Here is a 22,813-nt window from a genome sequence, read left to right as displayed (position 1 = left end):
AGCCAGGTGCATTGCTCCAAGCTTGTCATCCCAGCACTGGAGAGAGGGAGCCGTAAGGACCCCTGCAGTGTTTAGGCTAGCCAGGCCTCCTAGGCTTAATTGGTGAGCCTCAGGTCCCCCCGTGAGAAGCCTTGTCTCAAAAAAAAAAAAAAAAAGAAAAAAAAAAGGAAAAGAAAAAGAAAAAAAAAGAAAGCTCAGGCTACAGCATAGCTCAGTGGAGGTCGGGCTTGCTCTGGGTTTGATTACCAGTCCCAGAAAGAAGAATAAATGTCAATAGTGTTGGTGTACCTAGTGATGCAGACCTTTAATCCTAGTTGCTGAGGAAGCCAAAGCAGGAAGATGGACTATGAAGTTCAAGATCAGTCATTGCAATTTAGTCTGTACCACTGGGCAGAAGAGAAGCAAGCAGAGCAGAGGTTCCCAGGCTTGGAGTCTCAGAGGGACCATGAGGCTGAGAAGAGAAGAGGGAGGAGGCAGAAGATGTAGCAAGAGGAGAGGAAGGCAGAGAGGAGGAAGTCCCCTTGGAGCAGTAAAGACCAGGAGCACGTGGCTGGGAGAAGTTTGCCCTGAAGACAGATTGGTGGAATAGAAGCAACCCCGGCAGGAACTATTATAGCAAGTAACTTAGGGTGGGAAGCTGGGAAATAGCAAAATAGCTTAGAGGGCTGATACCTGCCCAGTTCCTGTGCCTGAAAACTTTTATAAATCCAAGAGGTCTCTATCTTGGTTATTTGGGAACTAGCTGGGGTAGAGAAGCCCTCTAGAGTCTAATATCAACTCCATAACAGGGATGAAAGGTGTGCACCATCATCATCATCATCATTGGAGGAGGAGGAAGAAAGTTCCAGGGAATCCAATGTCTTCTTTTGGCCTCCCTTGGCACCAGGCATGAACATGATGCACAGGCATACATGCGGGCAAAGTCCACATACACATAAAAATAAATAAAATATTTTTTTAAAAGGAAATCTCCCTTTTGAAAGCCTGGTGGCTTGCACCATGCAGCAAATATACTCTACTGCCAGTCGTAACACAAGGCTCAGCTGCTCATTAGTGACCAAAAAGCAGCTGGGCATGGTGACATGGGAGAATGGCAAGTTCCAGGGCAGCATGGGCTGCAAAGCCAGACTGTTTCAGAAAATAAATAAATCAAAGATGATGAACACAGTGATGATACACATTTGTAACCCTAGCACTTGAGAGGCGAAGGAAGGAGGACTTCTGTAAGGTTTAGGTCATCAAGGGCCACATAGTAAAACTCTGTCTTTTTAAAAAAAAAAATCAAAGCCGGGCAGTGGTGGCGCATGCCTTTAATCCCAGCACTCGGGAGGCAGAGGCAGGCAGATCGCTGTGAGTTCGAGGCCAGCCTGGTCTACAAAGTGAGTCCAGGACAGCCAAGGCTACACAGAGAAACCCTGTCTCGAAAAACCAAAAAAAAAAAAAAAAAAAATCAAAATGAAGGAAGAGGAGGAGGAGGGTGGACACAGCAGTAAGGAGGTAGGAGGCGAGAGTGGCCAGCAAGCAAGGCATACATATGTAAAATCATGGGGAAAAATTACAAAAATGAAAACAAAAACAACTCTGGGCTGGAGAGATGACACAGCAGTTAAGAATGGCTGCTCTTGAAAAGGACCTGAGTTTTGTTCCCAGAACCCACCCCAGGCAGCTCCGAGCCACCTATAACTCCAGCTCCAGGAGATCTGACATCCTCATAGGCACCTGTACTTATGTGCAACACACACACACACACACACACACACACACATACACACACACACACACACACACAATTAGGGGGGAGCCTGCCAAGAAATCTGGCACGTGTCTTTATTCTCAGCATCCAGGAGAAGGCAGGCATGACTCTGCCATCCTGCTCCACATAGTGAGCTCCAGGCCTGCCAAGGTTGTACAGTGAGACTCTGCCTCAAAACAAAAATCACTCATTTGCCGGAAGCTAATTTTCTTTGACCAGGCTGGTCTCGAACTCACAGAGACACCCCACCTTCTACCCCCTTGCTCCTCTGCCTCCCGAGTGCTGGGATTAAAGGTGTGCGAAATTTCAGTGGCTGGTAGACCTATCCACTGCATGGTTGGACACATATATTAACATACAAAAGGAAGGTGTTGTCAGGAATTTGTGAATCACCTTATAGAAATCACAGTTGATAGGGAAGATTGTGGCTGAGCGACTGTGTAGGAGAGAGAGCTGGACTTTGTAGAAGGTTCGCAATTACAGGGGCGAGAGAGGGGGAATGGAAAATTAGTGGCGTCTTTGGCTAGTTCAGTGCAGCGGCTTCCTCTAATTGCTCAGTCCCTGACACCTCTGCAGCAGTGGATGCAAGCGACCTCTTCATGCCTGCTTTTAGAAACTCTTCTTCAGTTTCCATGGTATTCTGCACTCTTCGATCTTAACTGATTATGCATAGATGTCACAGCTGAAAGCTTCATAACACTTCCTTCCTTCAACCCCCTCATTTTACAAACGTGGAGACTGAAAAGCCAGAAAATGGAAGTAGCTGTACAGGCGTTCACAGCCAGCCAGTCCTCCTTTGTCCCTCCCACCCCGCTTCTTGTTGCCTATGGCCCCTTTGCTCTTTGTTTTTCTACACTCCTGGCCTCTTAGACACTTATCTGTTCGCATGCTTTTAAGCTTTTGATTGCAGAATGGAAATTTCCCACCCTCGCCTCTCTTCAGAGCTGCTATCTCACCCCTCCTGCAGCCAGCTAAGTGGTCCTCAAACACCTCACCCCAGGATGGCTGGAAAGCATCTTTTCCCATAGGGCCTAGCGGGAAGCTTTCCCTCACTGACTCCACTGTCTTATTATTGCCACCCCATCCTCATGGTGGGCTAATTCGCTATCAAATCTTGTCAGTTAATCCTATAAAAATGTCCACACATGAGGACTGGGCATGTAGCTCAGTAATAGAGTGCTTGCTTAGCATCCCCAATACCAGCACCACAAAAAAAAAATGCCCACCACAAAGCACACGCCATGGAATTTGCCTGTAATTTCATACTAGTAAAGCTGAGGATCATGAGTTTAAGACCTGTGTGGGCTAGAGAGACAGAGGCAGAAAGACAAAGACACCGACCCAGAGAGAGCTGTGCATGACAAAGCTTTAAGAGACTCCCATGATAAGGATTCTTGCACCCCTTTAATCCCAGCACTTGGGAGGCAGAGGCAGGTGGATGGCTGTGAGTTCGAGGCCAGCCTGGTCTACAAAGTGAGTCTAGGAGAGCCAGGGCTACACAGAGAAACCCTGTCTCAAAAAAAAAAAAACCAAACAAAAACAAAAGATAAGGATTCTCCCAAGCACCTCCCTTTTCAGATGATAAAGCCACACAGCCTGTCAAATGGAAGTTTACCCTAGAATCTAGGACCGCTGGTACTGGTATATTTGGGGTTTCTGGTAATGGTGGTGGTTGTTTTGTTTTAATTTTTATTTTGAGACTGGGTCTCTCGTAGTCTAGGTTGAGCTCAAACTCCTGACCCTCCTGCATCCACTCTGCCCAAGTGCTGGCAAGTCTAGTGTACTTTGTACCTCACGCTGCCCCACATTGCCCTCGCAATCCTCCTGGCTCTGTCACTTCTTCTCCATCTGGTTGCCGCGTCCCTCATGCTTGGATTGTTGACACCACCTCCCACCCACCTGTGCTTCTTTTACCTTCGTCTCCTCTAGCCCCAGCTTGTCCTGCCAAGCATCATTTCCCCCTTATCACTTACCTCATCAAAGTGCTTTTAGCCCTACCTTCTTGCCTACTAAATACACTTTTTAAATTTTCAAGCCAAACTTTAAAACTCCTCCAAAATCTGGTGCCCACCCACCTTTTCATGCCTCATTAGCGCCATAGCCCTTTTATGTTCCCAAGCCCTATGGACGTGAGCAGCCATGTCCAATACTCCGTGTTCCTTGAACGGCTCATGCACTTTCATGCTCTACTGCCTTTTTACATACTGTTCTCTCAACTCACAGTGATGTCCCTTTTATTTTTATTTTTTCCCTTTTTACAAAGTTCTTATCTCCCAAGGCCCGGCTGAAAGCTCCTAGGTTATAGACTTCAGTTAACTCTGCTTCTCAGGATTCGTTTCTGTGTGAGTCTGGGATGTAGCTCAGTTGATAGAATGCTTGCCTAATGTACCGGAAACCCTGGGTTCAGTCATCAGCTCAGCATGAGCCAGGCATGGGTGTGGTGCGTGACTGTAATCCAAGCACTTGGGAGATAGAGGCAGGGGATTAAAATTTAAGATCATAGCTGGGTGTGGTGGCGCACGCTTTTAATCCCAGCTCTTGGGTGGCAGAGGCAGGTGGATCGCTGTGAGTTTGAGGCCAGCCTGGTCTACAAAGTGAGTCCGGGACAGCCAAGGCTTCATAGAGAGACCCTGTCTCAAAAAACCAAAAAATAAAAAATAAAAATTAAGATCAGGTGGTGGTTCACGCCTGTAATCCCAGCAGGCTGATTGCTGTGAATTCGAGGCCAGCCTGGTCTACAAAGTGAGCCTAACACTGCCAAGATAACACAGAGAAACCCTGTCTCAAAAACTAAAACAAAACAAAAACAAACAAACAAACAAAAAGGCCAGGCATAGTGGCACATCCCTTTAGTGTCAGCACTGAGGAGGCAGAGGCAGGTGGATCTTTGTGAGTTTGAAGCCAGCCTGGTCTACAAAGCAAGTTCCAAGACAGCCCTGTTTTGAAAAACCAAAACCAAACCAAACCAGCAACAACAACAACAACAACAACAACAACAACAACAACAACAAATGATTATGGTAAAGTGTTTGTTGTGCAAGAATGAGGACCTATATTCACTCCCCAGGACCTAACTGAAAAAGCCAAGCATGAGTCAACCTTCCAGCAACATGGATCCACTCCTAGCTGGGGAACTAGTGGCCCTTTTTCAATGGGTACATGACTACTAACAGGTTGCCCACACTCTGGTGGATGGTCCTACACCCGTGAATATGGAGCCTCACGAATTAGACTCAGTGAGTCCTTTTTTAAAAAAGAGATATAAATATGGGAGGGGTATGTTGAGAGGTAGGAGGTGGCTGGGGGGAAATTTGGGTTGGATATAATCAAGGTATATTGCATACATGAATGAAATTGTCAAAGAATAAATGTAAACATGTTCTAAAACAACAACAACAACAACAAGCTGCCGGGTGGTGGTGGCGCATGCCTGTAATCCCAGCACTCGGGAAGCAGAGCCAGGAGGACCGCAGTGAGTTCGAGGCCAACCTGGTCTACAAAGTGAATCTGGGATGGCCAAGGCTACACAGAGAAACCCTGCCTCAAAAAAACCAAAAGAACAACAACAAGCTGACTGTGATGGCTCACTTGTAAGTGCCTGGTCTGGTGGAGACAGAGAGTTCTGGGATTCACTGGCCAATCAGCCTAGTGTAACCTTTGAGACCCAGATTCTGATGAAAGATTTTTGTCTCAAAAATAAAGCAAGGGGCTAGAGAGATAGCTCGGTGATTAAGAACACTTGCTACTCTTCCACTGGACTCCAGTTCCGTTCCCAGCACACTGGTAGGGTGGCTTATGATTGCCTATAACTCCAGCTCTGACACCTCTGGCCTCCATGCGCATCTCTACTCATTCTCTCTCTCTCTCTCTCTCTCTCTCTCTCTCTCTCTCTCTCTCTCTCTCTCTCAAAAATAAATAAATAATTTTTAAAGATAAGCTTTAAAAAAAAGAGCCAGGTGGTGGCAGCGCACGCCTTTAATCCCAGCACTTGGGTGGCAGAGGCAGGCGGATCTCTGTAAATTCAAGGAACCCTGTCTCAAATCCCCCCCACCCCAAAAGGTGACCAACAGAAAGAAAGAGAGAGAGAGAGAGAGAGAGAGAGAGAGAGAGAGAGAGAGAGAGAGAGAGAGAGAAAGAAAGAAAGAAAGAAAGAGAAAGAGCAAGCTGAGTCCAGCAGTGCATGCCCTTAATCCCAGCAGTCATTTACAAGACAGAGGCAGGAGGCTCTCTTTGACTTCCAGGCCACCCAGTGCTACATAGTGATAGCGTATCTTTAAAAAGCTTTTTAAAGGCCGGGTGGTGGTGGCACATGCCTTTAATCCCAGCACCTGGGAGGCAGAGGCAGGCGGATCACTGTGAGTTCGAGGCCAGCCTGGTCTACAAAGTGAGTCTAGGACAGCCAAGGCTACACAGGGAGACCCTGTCTCGAAAAACCAAAAAAAAAAAAAAGCTTTTTAAAAACCATGTACATAAATACATAAGTGGGGTAGCTCCTGAAGAATGGCACCCAAGAGTGACCACTGTCCTCCACACAAACATACATACCCGCACACACAAAAAGTGGAAAGAAAAGGAAACTAGCCCCTGTTGTAATTCATGTAACAGGACCTGCCACCATAATTAGGGGTTCAATCAATGCAAGTGTGAGTTTCCTCTCCTCTCCCCTCCCCTTTGCACGCAGACTCCCAAGCATATATGAATAACTACTTACCATTTGCTTTTTTCTTAACCTCATATTAGAGATAGTTAGGCAGCCAGTGAGCTTTGTGTCATTCATGTTCGCACCCTCCACTGCCCCTGCCTGAGTTCCCCACCCCCACCCTCCACCCCCACCCCCCACACCCCCGCACACAAAGGGTACTTAACAAGTATTTATTGAAATGAGCACTCCATAGCAAAGTCTTGAAATATCACCTCATTAGTAATGCAGCAAGACTGACTCCTGTTACTGATCACTGAGCGACGTGTTGAGAGAAGTCTTGTTGGCAATTCTCCAACAGTGTGCCTCTGAGCGACACAATCACTTTCAACCTGACAGTTTGCTTGAGTGTGATGAGGTAGGGAGGCTGACAGCTCAGATAAGGCTTTTTTTTTTTTTTTGCATGCATGGAAAAGCTCAAATCTGGAATGATGTTAGATCCAATTTGATCTGCTGTTCCAATTATAATCAAATCTAGTATTTGTTGTCGGAACTTTCATTAGTGTGTATTAATAGAGCAAAACTATGGGCTTCATTTCATTGTGATACTTCATGCAGATAAGATTCCCGGTCCACCTGTTTGTTCACATATGCTGCGGTCATGCCCACTGTGATCACCCGGGGGATCGTAGGTAGCAAGAAAGAGAGGGGGCTGGCGCTGAGCATGTAAAGAGGCAGAAGCAGAGCTCCCTGAAGCCTTCGAGAAGACTATCAAATCCCAGAAAGGAATCTTTCCCTGTTACTGACTGAGATCCTGGATCATTTCCCTTGGAAGATTTATGGTGGTAGGTGATGCGGGGCAAGTTGTTGGCATGTGTGGGACACCTTCCTGGTCCCTGGGTAGCGGGGTCTGTTACAGGCCATTCTGGACACAGCTTTGCCCTCAAGCTGCTGTGCCGACCTTTCTACTTCTAAAAACAATAGTTGGTTTCTAGAGGCCAAGATGAAAAGGATGAGTACAAGGAGCTAGAGAGATGACTGGGTGGCTAAGAGCACTTGTCGCTTAGCAAGTGCCGAGGAGCAAGCCGGTACATTCCTCCATGGCCTCTACATCAGTTCCTAATGGCTCACAACCATTCACAACACTAGCTCCAGGGGATCTAGCACCTTCTTCTGACTCTCTCGGGCACCAGGCACACATGTGATGCACATACATGTAAGCAAAATATTCATATACATAAAAATACATTAAATAAGTGTTAAACAAAAATTTTGAGCTGTCTCTAGTCTAACAGTTTAAGGCCAGCTCGAAGGCTTTGAGTACTTTCTTTATTGGTCCCTTCCATTCACTGCCTCTCGTCGAACTTATTCTAAACACCAATATGCGCCAAATATAGAAGTACTGATCCAGAGAGCAACGACCCTTTTGTCTAAAAATAATTTGGTCGAATGGAGGGAACACAATACAGTGGCCTATGCTAAGTGCTATCAGGTAGATACACAGAGACAGAAAGTGAGACGGAGAGAATGAGGGGGAACCAACTCCTAGCTGTGCATGGCGGCTCATGCCTGCAGTTACAGCACTCAGGAGGCTGAGACAGGATGACCACCACAAATTCTATCACAGCCCAGGCTACCCGGAACGCTGTCTAAAAACTCCTACAAACAAAAACCTAAACGCCAGAATTTGTTTATTTACTTGTTTATTTTTTGCAAGGAAGGGGGCTGCTACAAGATCTTGCCATATGGCCCGGGCTGGCCTTGATTTTTTTTTTTATGGCTGTGTGGGGTATGTGCATGTGAGTACAGTGCGGGAAGAGGCTAGAAGAGGACATCAGATTCCTTAGAGCTGGAGTTGCAGGCGCTTGTACTGTGAAGACAGAAGCAGGGCACGTGTGGTGTCCCACCTTTAATTGCAGAGACAAAGGCAGACAGAGCGCTGTGAGTCTGAGGCCAGTCTACTTTATATAGCTAGTTCTAGACCATCGAAGACTACATAATGGGATTCTAGTGAAAGAGAGAAGGGGATGAGGGAAGGAAGGACAGAGGAAGGAAGGGAGGAAGGGAGGGAGGAAAGAAAATTAGCAAACAAGCAGAAGAGGAAATCAAGTGTGCTGGGTGTGGTGGCGCACACCTTTAATCCCAGCACTCGGGAGGCAGAGGCAGGCAGATTGCTGTGAGTTCGAGGCCACTCTGGTCTACAAAGTGAGTCTAGGACAGCCCAAGGCTACACAGAGAAACCCTGTCTCAAAAAAAAAAAGAGAGAAAATAAAGTAAACCAGTTGAAGGGGATGAGTCAAATGAGAAAGGCATCTACAAAGGGGAAATGAATGAGACATTTATATGAAGATGCATATGTGTGCTGGCTAGTTTTACATCTGCTTGACACAAACTGTCATCATTTGAGAGGCGGGAACCTCAATTAAGAATATGCCTCCAAGCTGGGTGAGGTGGCTCACACCTGTAATCCCAGCACTCCAGGAGACAGAAGCAGGTGGGTCTCTGTGAGTTCAAGGCCAGCCTGCTCTACAGAGTCTAGGACAGCCAAGGCTACACAGAGAAACACTGTCTTAAAAAACAAAAGAAGAAGAAAAAAAAAAGAATATGCTTCCATTAAGATTGGGCTTTGGCAGGCGTGTAGTGTATTTTTTAAAAATAGTGATTGATGGGTGAAGGCCCTGGCCATTGTGGGTGATCCCACCCCTGAGCTGGTGGTCCTGGGTTCTATAAGAAAGCAGGCTGAGCAAGCCATGAGGAGCAAGCCAGTAAGCAGCACCCCTCTGTGGCTTCTGCATCAGCTCCTGCCTCCAGGTTCCTGCCCTGTTTTGAGTTCCTGTCCTGATTTCCTCCAATGATGAACAGTGATGTGGATTTGTAAGCCAAATAAACCCTTTCCTATCCAACTTGCCTTTTGATCATGGTGTTTCATCACAGCAATAGTAACCCTAAGACATATGTATGAAGGTGCCACAAAGAAACCCATTATTTTATTGGGGTTTTTTTCTTTTAAAAAATTTTAGAGGTGTTTTAAGACAAGGTTTCTCTGTGTCACCTTGGCTGCCCTGGACTCTCTTTGTAGACCAGGCTGGCTTCAAACTCACAGAGACCTACCTGCCTCTGCCTCCCCAAGGGCTGGGATTACAGGCGTGTGCCACTGCGCCTGGCTGAAACCCATTATTTTGTATACAAACATTAACAGTAACAAAAGAAGAAAAGGAATTGACACCATTCTACTGTACCCTAGAGTTCAAATATTATAAATCAGTTAAAATATATTAATTAATCAATAAAAATAAAGCCATCGAGGGGGTTTACATATACTACCTTGGAAGACTGATCATAACATATCAGCAACTTATGGTAGAGAGGGTTTCTGTGGGCCCACATTGTAAAGTTATGGCCCGTGATGGTGGAGAAGTTACAGCAGCAGGAGCTTGAGGCACCTCATCACCTGTGTCCACAGTCAGGCAGCCAAGAGCTGAACCACAGCAACAGTAGGTTACTGCACTGGGCCTGCATAAGACTGACCCCATCAACAGTCAGGCATGGGTAGGAGAGGTAGTCACAAGGCCCCACCCTCCCTGCTGACCTGCCGGATACTGAATGATTGTGGGAGGGGGCAGTCATTATCTTCTGTTGTGTACCCACTGGTTATTTCACCAAGCCCCAGTGGCTGGTTCCAATGCCACAGTCACGCAGATGGCCCTGGTCACAAACAAACAAGCAAACAAAAACCATGAATGTTGGAAAGGAACTTGTAGGGGGAGGTGGGAGATCGACAAGAATGGAGGGAGCTTAAAGAGGGTGGGGGTGACAGTAAGCAGAGTGCATTATAGGCATGTAGAAAATGGTCAAAGACACAATAGCATGCTAAAATTTACCTAGGAATAAACCTACCCAACAAGGTAAACATCTCTACAATGAAAAAATTTAAGAGTTTGGAAGAATAAATTAAAAGAGATGGAAGGAGTCCCTATGCCTATGGATTGGCAGAAGTAATACTGTGGAAATAGACTTGAAGATGCAACTTAGTTGGGGCATAGTTAAAGCCAGGCAGGGTGGCACATACCTTTAATCCCAGCATTTGCAAGGCAGAGGTAGGTAGGTAGGTCTCTGTGAGTTTGACACCAACCTGGTCTACATAGTGAGACCTTGTCTCAAAACAAAACAAGCCATAAATGTGGGAACAAGATTTGTAAAGAGTAGGAAGGGGTAATCAGAAAGTATTTTATATATGCATAAAAATATTAGCCGGGCGGTGGTGGCGCACGCCTTTAATCCCAGCACTCGGGAGGCAGAGGCAGGCAGATCGCTGTGAGTTCGAGGCCAGCCTGGTCTACAAAGTGAGTCCAGGATGGCCAAGGCTACACAGAGAAACCCTGTCTCGAAAAACCAAAAAAAAAAAAACAAAAAAAATATTAAAGAGAGGGCTGGGCGTGGTGGCACACGCCTTTAATCCCAGCACTTGGGAGGCAGAGGCAGGAGGATCGCTGTGAGTTCGAGGCCATCCTGGTCTACAAAGCAAGTCCAGGACAGCCAAGGCTACACAGAGAAACCCTGTCTCGAAAAACCAAAAACAAACAAACAAAAAAAAATCAAAGAGCAGCTGGGTATGGTAGCACACTCCTTTAATCCCAGCACTCAGGAGGCAGAGAGAGGCAGATTTCTGTAAATTTGAGCCCAGCCTGGTCTACAAACTGAGTTCTGGACAGCCAAGGGGCTACACAGAGAAACCCTGCCTCAAAAAAGCACAAAAAGTCAGGGCTTGGTGGTACACGCCTTTAATCCCAGCTCTTGGGAGGCAGAGGCAGGTGGATCTCTGTGAGTTCGAGGTCAGCCTGGTCTACAAAGTGAGTCCAGGACAGCCAGGGCTACACACCATGCCGGACTTCTCACTTTCTCCTTTTGATGTAGTGTAAGGCCCTGGCACAGGGGATGGAGCTACTCAATCTCCCTATTTCAGTGACCTTAATTGAGGAGATTCCCTGTAGCCGTACCCTGAGGCTTGTCTCCCAAGTGGATCTAGAGCTCGTTAACTCGACAACTGAGATTAACCATTACAGCTGTCATTAAAATTCACAACAGGAAAAAAAATAAAAACTAAAAAAAATCACAACAGGCTGGGAATGGTGGTGCACACCTTTAACCTCAGCACTCGGGAGGCAGAGGCAGGAGGATCTCTGTGAGTTCAAGGCCAGCCTGGTCTACAAAGTAGGTAAGTCCAGGACAGCCAAAGCTGTCCCTGTCTTGAAAAACAAAACAAAACAAAACAAAACAAAACTTCACAACAGACTTAGCAAATAAAGCTTACCCACCAGTATAAGGCTGAGGACTTGAGTTCAACCCCCGTGAAAGGAAGAAGAGAACTAGCTCCACAAATTGTCTTCTGACCTCTACACATGGGCCACAGCACACAGGAGCCTGTACTCACTCGTTAGTACTGTTTTTGTTTGTTTGGTTGGTTTGGTTTTTTGAGACAGGGTTTCTCTGTGTAGCCCTGGCTGTCCTGGACTCACTTTGTAGACCAGGCTGGCCTCGAACTCACAGTGAGCCACCTGCCTCTGCCTCCTAAGTGCTGGGATGAAAGGCGTGCGCCACCCCACCCCACCCCTCCCAGTACTGTTTTTTAATTGACAACAATGTGACTAAACCAAGCATCTCATACCTGAAATCTCATCCCCACAATCCTCACACTTAAATTCAAGGTCATCCTCATCTACATAGCAAGCTCAAGGGCGGCCTGGGCTACGTGAGAGTCTGTCTCCAAAGAATTCAGCAGGATTGTGAATCTTCTACTATCACAAACCCACTCCATAGATGGAGGAATAAAGGGAGAGTGCTCTTCCCCTCTTTTTCTTCTAACAGATTTAATGTGTCTGCTTTATGTTGAGGTCATTGACCCACTTGGACTTGAGTTCTGTGCAGGGTGATAACTAGGGATCTATTTGCATTCTTCTACATGCAGATGTCCAGTTAGACCAGGGCCATTTGTTGAAGATGTTATCTTTTTTTTCCATTGTATGGTTTTGTCTTCTTTGTCAAAATTCAAGTGTCCATAGGTGTGTGGGTTTGCTTCTGGACCTTCGATTCTATCCCATTGACCCACCTGTCTGTTTTTATTAAGTTGAGTGCTCTACAAAGAATTGTGTTAGAATTCTGATGGGAATAGCACTGAAGCTGTAGATTGCTTTTGGTAAAATGGCCATTTTCACTATGTTAATTCTACCAATCTATGAGCAGGGGGAGATCTTTTTATCTTCTTCATTTTCTTTCTTCAGAGACTTGAGGTTCTTGTCATACAGGCCTTTCACTTGCTTGGTTAGAGTTATACCAAGACATTTATATTTGTGGCCTTTGTGAATGTTATTGTTTCCCTATTTTCTTTCTCAGCCCATATATTGCTTTCATGTAAGAAAGCTCCTGAATTTTAAAAATTAATTTTATATCCAGCCACTTTGCTGAATGTGTTTATCAGCTTTAGGATTCCCTGGTAGAAGTTTGGGAATCACCTATATATTACATACAATCTGCAAATAGTGTTACTTTGATTTTTTTCCTTTCCTTTTTGTATGCCCTTGATCTCCTTTAGTTGTCTTATTGTTCTAGCTAAAACTTCAAGTGCTATATTAAAGAGATACAGAGAGAGGACAGCCTTGTCTTGTCCCTGATTTCAATGGAATTGCTTTCACTTTCTCTCCATTTAATTTGTTGGCTATTGGCTTGCTGTATATTGCCTTTATTGTGTTTAGGTATCCCTGATCTCTCTAAGACACTTATCATGAAGGGGTGCTGGATTTTGTCAAAGGCTTTTTCTGTATCCGTGAGATGATCATGTGGGGTTTTTTCTTTCAATTTGTTTATATGGTAGATTACATTAATGAATTTTCGCATGTTGAATCATCCCTGCATCTGTGAGATGAAGCCTACTGGATCATGGTGGATGATGTTTTTAATGGTTTTTTTGGGGGGGGGGCGGGGATTGATTCGGTTTGCCTGGTTTTATGTTTGCTTGTGTATTTTGTTTTGTTTTCAAGATAGGGTTTCTCTGTGTAGCCTTGGCTGTCCAGGACTCACTTTGTAGACCCTCCTGGCCTGGAAATCACAGTGATTCTCCTGTCTTTCCAACTGCTGGAATTACAGGCCTAGGCCACCACACCCAGCCTTTTTTTTGGTTTCTCGGCACAGGGTTTCTCTGTGCAGCTCTGTCTGTCCTGGACTTGCTTTATAGATCAGGCTGGCCTCGAACTCACAGCAATCCATCTGCCTCTGCCTCCCGAGTGCTGGGATTAAAGGGGGGTGTGCTACCACACCCGGCACATCATGTAATGTGTAATGTAGTAAAACATCACACTGCAGCCCATCAACACAAACAATTGTTCTTCATTGCCTATAGTGTGTGTGTGTGTGTGTGTGTGTGTGTGTGTGTGTGTGTGTATTTGTTTTAGTTTGGGTCTTCAATACCCACAAAGGGCCATTTGTTAAAGGCTTGGTCCCCAGCTTGCTGCTGTTGAAAGGTAGTGTAAACTTTATCCACTGGAAGGTCTGGCTTCTGGTTGTTGAGAGTGTGTCCTGGAAGGGGGAAATGGGGTCCTAGCTCCCCTGCCCCCCATCTCTCCCCCTCTTCTTTCTCCATCTTATTTCCAGCTATGATGCTGAACAGCTTTGCTCTGCTCCACACTCTTGTTTATGATGTGCTGCCGCAGGCTAAAAGTGACATTGGTCTCAGACTAAAGCTTCGAAAGTGCAAACCAAAATCGACCATTCCTTAATCAGAGCTAATTTACCTCAAGATCAGAGGTTTAAGGCTAGGCCTTGACAACATGGCAAATCTGAGGATAGCCTGAAGTGTATGAGACTTTCTCAAAAAACAACAACAACAACAACAACAAAACAAACAAACCCTCCCTCCCAAAAAAAAGAAGAAAAAAAGAGTTGCTTTACCTTAGGTTGTTACAGTAATAGTTGAAAAACTGAGTAGCACAGAGTCAGGTATAAACAGAGTGGATTTTAAGCAGGGCTCAGTGGTACACACTTATAATGCCACCACTGAGACATAGAGGTAGAAGGATCAAGGATCTAAAGTCCTCATCAGCTGCATACTGAGCCTGAGGCCAGCCTCCGCTACATGAGATCCTGTCTCAAAACCAAAAAACAGTAGCCAGCCATGGTGGCCCATGCCTATAATCCCAGCACTTGGGAGGCAGAGCCAGGCAGATCGCTGTGAGTTCAAGGCCAGCCTGGTCTACAGAATGAGTCCAGGATAGCCAGGCTACACAGAGAAACCCTGTCTCGCAAAACCAACCAACCAACCAACAAACAAGTCATGTTTAAGAGCTGGAGAAATGGCACAGCAGTTAAGACTGTGTACTACTCGGGAGGCAGAAGCAGGTGGATCGCTGTGAGTTCGAGGCCAGCAAGGTCTACAAAGTGAGTCCAGGACAGCCAGGGCTACATAGAGAAACCCTGTCTTGGGGGTGGGGGTGGGGAGAGACTGTGTACTACTTTCCAAACATAGCTACCTGTAACTCCACCTCCAAGGGGCCCAACACTTTCTGGCCTCCAAAGGCTCCCACACAAATAAGATAGTCATTCACACGCATCAATAAAAATAATACAAATAAATATTTTTTTAAAGAGTAAAATATAAATGAGCAGCATACAGGCAGCCCTGAGTTTGGCCCCCAGCAGTGTATAAACCAGGTGTGGTGGTACACAGGCCTATATTCCCAACACCTGGGAGTCGGGACTCGAAGAATCAGTGGTTCAAGGCCATCCTCCCCTACATAGCAAATTGCAGGTCAGTCTGGGATAAATGAGACTCTGTCTCAAACAAAAATTTGAGAACTGGGCCTAGTGGTACAGACCTGTAATTCTAGCTGCTTGGTGGGGGTTGAGGGGGCAGAGGCAGGAAGACTGCATGTGCGGGGCCTGCCTGGGCTACAGAGTGAGTTCAAGGCCACTGTGGGCTAATTATTGAGCCCTGGCCTCAAAATAGTAAGTCGAGAGAGTTGTTGACAAAGCAGAGTGTTGGTGCAGCATATGGATAGTCCTGGGTTCAGTCCCCATGCACAAGTGAATTGAACCTAGAACATGGGTGTGTGCCTCTAATAACAACTCTTCAAGAGGCTGGGGCTAACCTACGTTACACAGCATAGCCTCATTTCAAAAATGAAAAAAAAAAAAGGAAGTAATTTTTTTTTTTTTTTGGTTTTCCGAGACAGGGTTTCTCTATGTAGCCTTGACTGTCCTGGACTCACTTTGTAGACCAGGCTACCCTCGAACTCACAGCGATCCGCCTGCTTCTGCCTCCCGAGTGCTGGGATTAAAGGTGTGCACCCACGCCCGGCTAGGAAGTAAATTTTTAAAAAGCTGAAGTCATGAGAGTTGATGGGACTTCTCAGGAAGAGTTGAAAAGGACCTAGATATGGTGGCATCTACTTGCAGTCCTACCACTCAGGACACTGAGCCAGGAGGATGAGCATTCCAGGCCAGCCTGCACTACAGTAATGATCCCTTCACTCAGCCTCTCTACCAGCCAAAGCCTATACAAAATAGTAAGAACAAAGATGAGAGGACAAAGACTGAGACTCTGAGGACCATGAACATTTAAGTATCAGAGTGGAAGGAAAGCCTGGAGCAGTCAAAGGCATCAGAAAGACAAAGCCAGATGAAAAGCATAGGGAACTATCCAACCATGCCTGCAAGTCTGCAATCTCAGACAGGAGTGCAGGAGTGCTCCAGGCCAAGACTCTCTCTCTCTCTCTAAAAAAAAAAAAAAAAGCATAACCAACTATACAACCACTAAAATCCATATTTAAGAGAAATAGTTAATGACATTAGTCAGGGTTCTATTGCTGCAATGAAACAGCGTGACTGACAGTAAGTTGGGAAGGAAAGGGTTTGTTTGGTTTATTTTTCCACCTCACTGTTCATCACTGAAGGAATCAGTACAAGAACTCAAGCAGGGCAGGAACCTGGAGGCAGGAGCTGATGCGGAGGCAACGGAGAGGTGCTTGCTCAGCCTGCTTTTTTTTTTTTAAAGATTTATTTATTACTATGTATACAGTGCTCTGCTTGCATGTACTCCTGCAAGCCAGAAGAGGGCGCCATATCACATTACAAATGGTTATGAGCCACCATGTGGTTACTGGGAATTGAACTCAGGACCTTTTGAAGAGCAGGTGGCGCTCTTAACCACTGAGCCATCTTAACCACTGAGCCATCTCTCTAGCCCCCTGCCTCTTTTCTTATAGAACCCAGGACCATCAGCCCAAAGATGGAACCATCCACAATGGGCTGGGCCCTCCCCCATTGAACACTGATTAATGAAATGCCCTACAGGCTTGCCTACTGTCAGGTCTTTAAAAAGCAAACAAACAAAAACCTGGGACACTTTATTCAGTCATTTTCTTCACAACTGAAACTCTGGGAATCCTTGCCTGGAAGCTTCTTGTACACACCAGAAAAGGTTTCCACCTTGTGCTCCGCATTGCTCTGCAGTGCTTTGTCTAAATGACCCTCTGTGAGCCGGCTGCCATCCAGTTTCACACGGAACCTCCTACCCACAATTTCAATTGGGAAGACAAGTCCTCAAGGACAGCGTGGTGCTCTGCTGTCAGGGCGCGGCTTCTGGGGCGCTTCTGCTTATTTTTTTTTTTGTGTGTGCGGCTTTTCCGGGTCGGCTTGGGCAGAATCCTCCTCTGAGCAATGAAGACCACGTGCTTCCCACTGAACTTCTCCAATTCACCAACTAGCCGGACCTGGATTTTCTGGAAAGGTTTCAGCTGAGAAACTGGTACAAAAAGTAGGATAGCTTTCCGACCACCACCGACTTCAATTTCCGTGGCCGCAGTGATGTTGAGTTCCCGCAGCTGCACCATGGGATCTGAGCTCATCTCCAGCTCAAGCAGCACCTGAGATGCCAGACTTGAATTCATCTGGCTTCTCGCCAATGGGCTTCACAGTCTTGGCCCCTGAGCTGAACATGGCTTCGTCCTTACGGAGTGCCGGCTTAGAACGAGGCCGCTGCCAGGTGTTTTTGTTTGTTTGTTGTTTTTCGAGACAGGGTTTCTCTATGCTATCTTGGCTATCCTGGACTCGCTTTGTAGACCAGGCTGGCCTTGAACTCACAGCGATCCACCTGCCTCTGCCTCCCCAGTGCTGAGATTAAAGGCCTGTTTTGTTTTGTTTTGTTTTGTTTTGTTTTGTTTTGTTCAAGACAGGGTTTCTCTGTGTAGCCTTGGCTGTCCTGGACTCGCTTTGTAGACCAGCCTGGCCTCGAACTCACAGCGATCTGCCTGCCTCTGTGCAACATTCTAATACACTTAAGATATAATAGCAAGTGAGAAAAGCAGAGTGCAGACTAACATGGTATGTGATGGCAACTTCCTTTTTTTGTGGTGGTGCTAGATATGGAGCCTTGGCAAGTACCCCATCACTGGGCAGTATTCCCAGCCCTAAGGGTAGGTGTATATGTGTATTTCTTGGCTGGCCTGGAACTCACTTTGTAGACCAGGCTGGCTTTGAACTCATGGAGATCCACTTAACTCTGTCTTCTGTGTGAGTGCTGGGATTCAAGATGTGCATCACCACGTCTAAAATAAATATTTAAAAAACGAGCGGGCTAGAAAGAGAACTCTGTGCTGAAGACCTCATATTTTCCTCCAGAGGGCCCAAGTTTAGTTCCCAGCACTCATGTTGGGTGGCTCACAGTCACTTGTAACGCTAACTCCAGGAGATTCAAACCCTGGCTCACATTCACTTGCACATTTCCACACACACACATATGCATGTAATTAAAACTTAAAATAAGCCAGGCGTGGTGGCGCACACCTTTAGTCCTAGCACTCGGGAGGCAGAGGCAGGCAGATCTCTGTGAGTTCGAGGCCAGCCTGGTCTACAAAGTGAGTCCAGGACATCCAGAGAGATCCTGTCTCGAAAAACCATAAAATAAAGAAGTAAAGAAAGAAAGAAAGAAAATCTTTAAAATAAATAAAACCAAAAGGGAAAGGGTTTGGGATATGGACCAGTTGGTAAAGTTTCTGCTTGGCACATACCTAAGGCCTTGTGTTCTATCCCCAGCACCCCACAAACTGGTGTAGGGCACATGCTTGTGATCCCAGCACCTGGGAGGTAAAGGCAGGGGGATCAGAAGTTAAAGAACTTAAGACAATCCTCAGCTACATAAATGATTCCAAGCCAGATTGGGCTACATGAGATCCTGCATCAAAAACAAACAAACAAACAAAAGCTTTTTAAGGAAAACCAAATAACTAGGTTGAGGCCATCCTGGACCACTTAAAGAGTTTGAGAAACTAGGCAGGCATAGTGGTGCACACCTGTAATCCCAGCACTGGGGGAGGCAGAGGCAGGAGGATCGTTGTGAGTTCCAGGCCAGCTTGGTCTACAAAGAGAGTTCCAGGACAACTAGAGCTGTTACACAGAGAAACCCTGTCTCGAAAAACAGCATCAACAACAAAGAGTTTGAGAACAGCCTACGCTCTGTCCTAAAGAGAATATTAAATTGCGACTGGAGCAATATCTCAGCACTTAAGAGCACTGACTAATCTTCCAGCCAACCCAGGTTGAATTTCCAGCACCAACGTGGGCCGCTCACAACTGGCTTTTAACTGCAGTTCCAGGGGATCTGGCACCCTCTGCTGGACTGCAGACACCGGGCATGCACATGTTGCACAGACCCAGATAGTAAAGGCAAAACACACCTATACACAAAATAAGATTTAAACATTTGAAAAGTTAGGAAACAAGTTTGTAGAAATAAGAGTGATTAAACACTGTATAGGGCTAGGGAGTAGGTCTATCGGACCTAGTAACCAGGTGACTGCTGAAAATGATTTCAGTGGAATGTGGAGAGGGAGCAGAAGGCACGTGGAAGAGGGAGCAGAAGGCACGTGAAGAATGACTAAGAGGCCAGGTGGTGGTGTCACATGCCTTGAATTCCAGCAGAGGCAGGTGGGTCTCTGTGAAGCCTGGTCTACAAAGCGAGTTCAAGATGGCCCAGGGCAGGCCGGGCGGTGGTGGCGCACGCCTGTAATCCCAGCACTCAGGAGGCAGAGGCAGGTGGATCTCTGTGAGTTCGAGGCCAGCCTGGTCTACAAAGTGAGTCCAGGACAGCCAAGGCTACACAGAGAAACCCTGTCTCAAAAAACAAAAACAAAAACAAAACAAAAACAAAAACAAAAAAAAAAAAGATGGCCCAGGGCTATACAGAGAAACCCTGTCCCGAAAAACAAAAAACAAAAGCAAAACAAAACAAAAAAGTTGGATGGTGGTGGCAAATGCCTTTCATCCCAGCAGATGCAGATGGATGGATCTCTGTGAGTTCGAGGCCAGCCTGGTCTGCAGAGCGAGTTCCAGGAGAGCCAGGGCTACAGAGAAACCCTATCTTGAAAAAAAAAAAGAATTATTGGGAGATAAAATGATAGAGACATATAAGGGCACCATGGAAGGCACTTTCCAAAGAACCTGGTGGCCTAATTCCCAGGACCCACTTGATGGAAGGAGAGAGTTTCCACAAATTGCTAGTGATATCCACATGTACACTGACATACATGTGTACACACACACACACACACACACACACACACACACACTAAAGTGTAATAAAATATTTTAATAACCAGAAATGAAATAGAGGAATCAAGCATAGAAAAAGTATCTTTCAACAATGCACTTAAGAAGCTAAAGAGGCCGGGCGGTGGTGGTGTACACCTTTAATCCCAGCACCGGGGAGGCAGAGGCAGGGGTATTGCTGTGAGTTCGAGGCCAGCCTGGTCTACAGAGTGAGTCCAGGACAGCAAAGGCTGTACACACAGAGAAGCCCTGTCTCAAAACACCAAAACCAACAACAACAGCAACAACAAACCCCAAGTTCCATACCTAATGCCAAATTTGGGCTGGGGAGCCACAGGAAGGAAAAGAAAAGGGGTAGCTGCTCAGTTTCAGTGACTTCCCAGACTGGGAATCATATTTGGTGCCCTTGAGACACTAATGAGAGACAAGGGATGAAGATGTTCCAACCTTGGGTTCCGTGTAGCACGGAATTGGAAGAGTGGTCCACCCAGGGCACCAGCATCAGCAATGGCTTCTGAATGAATTTTCCTTGCAACAAAACACAAAGCAAAGCAAAGCAAAGCAAAGCAAACATAAAACCCACTACAGTGCTGCATATACAGCCACATCTTTTTTAGAGTGCCAGCTAATCTTAAGAGAAAGAAGCCCAAAAGCTTGTGATGGGTGTGAAGCAGCTACGGAAATGCTTGTGACTCATATGGTAGCAGTGAATGATTCCGTGTCAATACGTGACAGCCAGTCCCACAGGTGATATCGTTTCTCTAAGACTCAACCAGAGCTCAGTGCATTCTGTGGCTTAGCCCAGCCCTGACACTGTGAGGTGAAATGTCAGCAAAGAGCAGTTAATGTTTATTGTAAAGTACTCACTCTGATTCAGAAATCAATAATGGCTTGCCATTCTATAGAACACCCCAACGCTGGCAAACTAAGTGCCACCGAACACCCATTTCTTAGAAGATAATAAAACAGCTCAGTCATCTTTGTCTTTTGTGGAAGAAAAGCTACACAAATGGAAGCATCTAAGCCCTTTATACCTGAAATGGGGCCCTCCATAGACTTCTGGCTGTGCCTGCTTCTGGGGCAAGCAGAGGAAGCAGGATCCTAAGTCATCCAACTAGAAGAGTTTTTCACCAGAGAAGAATTGGGCAGCGGCGGGGGTAGGGGTGGGTAAGCAATCAATCGGCATGGATTGGGGTAGAAGGATGAGACAGTCTTTGGTCTGAAGGCCTGAAAGCAGGACTGTCCCATTTAAGGGCAAGGAGCAGATTAAGGACAATAGGTTTAAAAGATATGTAAAAAAAAAAAAGTGTAAATATGGTATGACAGAATAAGCCTGTAACCCAGCACCTGGGAAGCTGAGATAGAAAAATTCAAGGCCAGCCAGGCATGGTGGTGCACGCCTTTAATCCCAGCACTCCGGGGATGGGGGTGCAGAGGCAGGCGGATCTCTGTGAGTTCGAGGCCAGCCTGGTCTACAAAGCAAGTCCAGGACAGCCAAGGCTACACAGAGAAACGCTGTCTAAAAAAAAAAGGAGGTGGGGAGAGAAAGAAAAGAAAAATTCAAGGCCATCTTACAGACTTATAGATGCTGGATGTGTGGCCTTCTCCTGTAAGTCCAGCATTTGGGAGGTGGAGGCAGGAGGACCATTCTCCACTAAACAGTGACTTCAGTGTCACTCAGGGCTGTGTGAGACCATGTCTCAAAAACTCAACATATATTAATGAAAAAGAAGGCACACAAAGCTATATTCCATCTCCCTTTGAGTTGATCATGCACTGTATAGACCAGGCAAAGCTGAACGGGCTTTATGGAGGGCACCAAAGCATTACGGAGGGATGGAGCGGCAAGGCTGCACGAAGTCTATTAGGGGTGCTTCTCGGACCCATGGGCAGGAATCCTCCATAGTGGAGCTGACCAGGAGCCTCAGCAACGATGCGCTCCAGCTCTCTGTCCCTGATAAAACTGAAAGACGTGTATGAAAAAAGAAGTGGGGAGCTTCAGGCAGAGGAGAATGGAGTTGCTAGTTTCTGCTTAGAGTTGGACAAGTCTCGCTTGTAGCACGTAGAACAGGAAGAAAGTTGCCCTCGTTTTCTACCTGGACATTCCACCATGCCTCCCATGAACAGTGTTTGCCAGCATAGGCCCTGGGCCTAAAGGGTGCTCTTGGTACTGCCCTGTCTATTGATCTGGAAATGTTGAGTGATTCACGGAAGTAGCAGGGGTGGTGGCTATTGTTCCCAAGGCTGGGGGTGGGGGTGGGGGGGAGTCTGGAGGAGGCATATATGGACTGTTGCTAGCAAGCTTGGCTAATCAAGAGGGAGTAGGGTAGTCCAAAGGTTCTTTCAACAGGAAGGGTGACTACCAGCGCTCTATTTAGGGTACAGTTTACATGCCTTATTATTAACTTTTTCTGTGTATGAGTATTTTGTCTGCATGTAAAGTCTCTTTACTACGTATGTGTCTGGTACCCACAGAAACCAGGAGGCAGCTTTGGCTTCTCTGGAAACCCATGGAGCTGGAGTTACAGGTAGGTTGTGAGCCACCATGTGGGTGCTGGGAATCGAACCCAGGTCTTCTACAAGAACAATGCGCGCTCTGATCTGCTGAGTCATCTCTCCAGCCCCACATGCTTTATTGAATCATCAGTCTGAGGTCCGGGTGGTAGATGAGTAGATTTCTACTTGGAACACCCTGGGGGAAAACCTACAGGGGTGGCTCCTCCTATAGCTAGGTGGAGAGATTTAAAGGGCGAAAGTGCACACAAAGACAGAAAACTGGAAGGGAAGGTGCTTTAAGTATTAACAATGCCATGGGCAGGACATGAGCT

The 22,813-nt window shown here is 46.3% G+C and overlaps 1 pseudogene across 1 annotated transcript; it reads right to left on the bottom strand.

The window, feature by feature from the left end:
• Window positions 1-16,790: 16,790 nt before the first annotated feature.
• Window positions 16,791-17,378, bottom strand: LOC311601220 (small ribosomal subunit protein eS7-like; annotated as a pseudogene). Its single transcript has one exon. The product of its transcript is annotated as a small ribosomal subunit protein eS7-like (transcript).
• Between the last annotated feature and the right edge of the window lie 5,435 nt (window positions 17,379-22,813).

The sequence above is a fragment of the Acomys minous genome (assembly GCF_964271855.1).
Source record: "Acomys minous genome assembly, chromosome: 7".
NCBI classification, from domain to species: Eukaryota; Metazoa; Chordata; class Mammalia; order Rodentia; family Muridae; genus Acomys; species Acomys minous.
Note: the sequence above shows the minus strand (reverse complement) of the source record. Positions and strands in the feature narration are given on the sequence as shown.